The sequence below is a fragment of the Leptosomus discolor genome, chromosome 6 (assembly GCF_034619465.1).
Source record: "Leptosomus discolor isolate bLepDis1 chromosome 6, bLepDis1.hap2, whole genome shotgun sequence".
NCBI lineage: Eukaryota > Metazoa > Chordata > Aves > Leptosomiformes > Leptosomidae > Leptosomus > Leptosomus discolor.
The window spans coordinates 38,325,266-38,329,652 of NC_141396.1; positions in this window are offsets into that span (position 1 = coordinate 38,325,266).

The window sequence follows — 4,387 nt, forward strand, 5'->3', positions numbered from 1 at the left end:
TTGCCATGCCTGTGAGCCTCTAACTTGCAAGCCTTTACAGGGGAGGTGTTCATGGCTCTGTTTTCCTCAAAAGCAAATGAGAAACCCTTTTTCTTTTCCCCTGTAACCCTTCCTACCTGGCAGGCAGTGATGATGATCACCTTGCTGCAAGTTCTTACACTTCTGTGTTGGCTCTAAGAGGATTTGTGTGATGTTCTGAAGCTGCTGGTGGCTGTCAGACCTTAGTGCTGTGTCAGTTGAGTGAAGCTGGCCAAGTTGCCCTGTCTTCCTGAGCCAGTGAAACAATTTCTTTGATCTCGTCTGTCGTTTTTGTGTGGCGTTGTAAACACAAACTGGTTTCCCCTGTGCCACGTTGTATGACTTTATTTTCCCATAGGAAGGAGATTTTTGTATCTTAAGTATTTTTCTACTTGTCCCGAGAGATTCTGATTATTCCCTTTTTAAAAAAAAAAATCAGTTTTATTTCTATACTGACATTAAAGGGGTGAAAAGTAAAATAGGGAAATAGAAATCAAGCTTGCAGGGTATCTAAGCCCTGAAGTATGGGAGAAGCTGGTCTTATACTGTGTCATTGTGGCTCTGTGAACTTGTAAAAGATGGGTCCTACTCCTGTTTCTGCCCCTGACTAGTTTTGCAATTGTGGGTATGCATCTAGAAACTGAGGATCATGGAAAATACACTGGGTTATGTAGGACCTGTGGAAAAACACTCAAAACACGAAGCTTTGCATCACAGAACTCCACTAAGGGAAAGGAAATAACTGCTACTCTTCACTAGGAGTTAAGTGCTTGTCTGATTTTAAAGGGGTCTTGATGTTTTATTTTTTCTTGTGTTCAGTTTGCTCAAACTTCACCAAAATCATGTTCACTCCCTAACCTCAACAGCCCATCCCATTGGCACCATGTCCTGGGACAAGTTGTTTACAGCAACAAAGTCTATCTCTAAGTCCTTGACATTTGTGCAATCCATCTCAGCAGCCTGTCAAGGCTTATTGTGAACATACATCCTCAAATCAATCGCAGACAGGGATCCTGTTGTGTGTGTCAGGTTCTTCTTTCTCTCAGCGGCAGGAAGTGCTGATTAGCTCTTCCGCCTGCTCCTCCTAGGCAGGCTGCAGGAGTTACTCCTGCACCAAGAGCTGTTCTTCACACCACCTCACTTTCATCAACATTGGTGTGTCTTGAGAGGTGTCTCTGACAAAGCCCAGACCAGCTTCAGCATTCAACACCAAAGCATTTTCACTCATTAGTCCACTACAAACAGTATAGGGCTTTCCAGCCTATCCAAGGCTTTGAAGCATTTGAGTTCCTTGTGTAAGGATGGTAAAGCCCTCCAGATCTCGGAGAGGGGCAAGAAGTGTGGATATCACCTGCAAAATTAGCATCCTTTCTTGCATTAAGAATAGACATACCCAGGCTTAGACAGTAGCAGGTTTAGAAGATCCTGTCACTTGATACCAAAGTAAAATTCCACCCCTCTATTTTAATATTGCCTTCCCTCTTCATATCTTTCAACCCATACTGATGACTACTTTTAAGAAATACTAACTTGATCCTGATTCTTCTTGCTTTTTAGGGAGTCGGGCTCGCTCATCTTTGGGGTGTGAAAGTGAAGGTCAGGAACAACAGATTTGCCAGACCCGCCTAAAGAGTGCAGGCCCTACAGCATCTACAGGCCCTACAGTACTCCACTGTAATTGTATCTTCTCTGCCAGACAGTCTGTTTGCAGGAGGGGTTTTTTCCCCCCTTCCCCTCTCAGGAATAATTGCTCCAGCTCCCTGAGGCATAGATTTGCAGTGGCCTAATCTAATACAGACTACTGTGGTTTGTGGGGAAATGTCACCCAAAATAGCTTGCAAAATAAAGAGAAAGTTCTGATAGAAGAGTTGCCTCTGCTGGTTCTTCATCTGGAATAGTGGTCTTTGTCTTGCCTGTGGATCTCAAAAATGTTTAGAGGTGGCACACTGAATCTTCTCCAGCTTTAGACTGTTCCCTTGAACTAGATGTTATGGTGATTTGGGATAGTGTCATCTCTGGGAATGTAGGGGCATTTCCTGCTTTAATCCATTTTGGAGAACTTGATAGGGCCTGTTTGTGACACCTTTGAGGCTCAAAACTGCTGTGATGCAGTTCATTTCCCTATGTTAATTAGCAGTTGTCAGTCATTTACATATAACTGACAAAACATTACTAGTGTCAGGCCTAATATACCACCTACAAAAATAAAAGTAGCTGGTAATGAAATGATTCAGAGAAATATATGTGCTCTAACACAAATAGAAAGTTCAATTCAAGCTTGTCAGTTTTATTTACCCAGGATATTAAGTACGAATCAACTTCTCAATGAAAATGGCAAAATATAACTTCCTGCAGCTTGCTGTATTACTCCCTGTTCAATTTTAGTTTCTCTTCTGGGAATTCACATAATCACCTTTTGAGGGTTATCTGCCATGCTAGCTTTGCATAGTGAATTTGTTCTCCTTTCCTGTTGTTGAAAAACTTTTCTGGTGCTGCACAGCTGTCAGCATGATGTAGCCACAAAGATATTTTTTGGTTTTATTTTTGATGGGAGCAATGACAGTCATTTACAAAGCTTCTTTTGTTGTTCCCTAGAGTCATTCACCACTGAAAAAGACTCCTCTGCTGGGGGGGCAGCAAAGCAGCGTGTTGCACTTCACTGCCAGGGGAACACCCAAACAGAAAGAAGGCGTTGAGAACTTTCTGTAACGTACAATCTCACAAAGCAGGCAAATACCCAACTCCTTGTTTCATGCAAACTCAATATGAAAATTAACGGAGCCATTTTTTTTGTACTGGGATTTGAAGCTAGCCCATCAACTTTGATGTTGTTGCTTACGCCAGCCTGCTGCAGAAGTACAGGCTGCCAAGGAAATGGGGAAATGCCTACACTTGCTTGATTGTGCAATTACTGTAGGCTTAGCTGTACTCTTTGCTGATAGAGAGCTTTCTGCCTGCAGTTCCTGGAGGACAACTGTAGGATCATTGTTCATAAGCAGGGAGGGAGCTGTAGATGTGTGTATTCATAGAATCATTTTGGTTGGAAAAGACCTTTAAGATCATTGGGTCCAGCCATTACCCTAACACTACCAAGCCTACCACTAAACCACGTCTCTAAGCGCCACATCTATACATCTTTTGAACACCTCCAGGGATGGTGACTCCACCACTTCCCTGGGCAGCCTGTTCCAATGTCTAACTACTCTTTTAGTAAATAAATTTTTTCTAATATCCGATCTAAATCTCCCCTGGCAGAGCTTGAGGCCATTACCTCTTGTCCTGTATATTGACTATATATATACACATATATATACTGTATATATATGTACATATACGTTAAAAAGAGAGCTTTAAATCTGTTCTCTATAAGAGCTACAGCTAGTGGGATGAGAGGGAAGATCCCTTTCTGTTTATTCATGTGCTTGGTGTCTCTCACTGCCAGTCATGGTGTTTGGTTTACTTTAGTAAAGAACAGAATTCTGTATGCTACATCTCATCTATAGTCAGAGCTGGTGGTTATGACCTGCAACTCAACCTAGTTTGGATTAAACCAGTAAGGCAGGGGTTTTCAATTACTCAGTTTTGCATGGAAGTTAATTCAGTAACGTTTCGTTTCTTGATTGTTGGTTTGGTTTTGTTTTTTAAAGACAGAGATCGTTAAGACTACTGCAGAAAAATACCTTTATTTGCCTTGTTTCATAATCTCAGTGTAATGGTCAGGTTGTGTGACCAGGAGCGGAAGGGGTCTTCGTGGAGCATAGGAACAGCTTATTTCCCTGTGAGACACCAGTCTTTCACTTTGACTGATGTTCCCGTTATAGCTCTGCTCTAAGTACTCATCTGTAATCTTTGCTCGGAAGGATCAGTTCTCGTCCTTTGGCTACTATTTCCTGCAGTTGAGTCACTTTAGCTGGTGTTTTCTGCCTGTGGGGAGCCACAAAGTCATATGTCTCATGGAAGGAGCAGAGATAACAGCAAGCACCCATCTGTTCTTCTTTTCCATCCCTTGGGGATGTCCGGGTGTCCCTGGTTAGAATTCTTCTCCAGATAAGATAGTGGAGGTGTCACTGTGGGGCAGTCAGGCCAGAAAACAATAGCGAGTTGAGTCCAAAAAACCAAGATTGATCAGTAAGCACATCTCTGTTGTTAATAAGGGGTAGAGCTGCTCTATGGAGGTCAAGGCTGGGGCTGTACCCCACATCCCTTCAGCTTCTTCCTCTGATAAACTTCCAGGAGAGCTATCACACTTGCTCTTCAGAAAGCTTGGGGTCAGAAGCTTCAGCAGGAGGAAGGCTGCAAGAGCCACAGTGTGTGCAAGGGCTTTCAAGTGTCTGTTACTTGAGTGGTAACTGTTCCTTGGCTGAGTGGG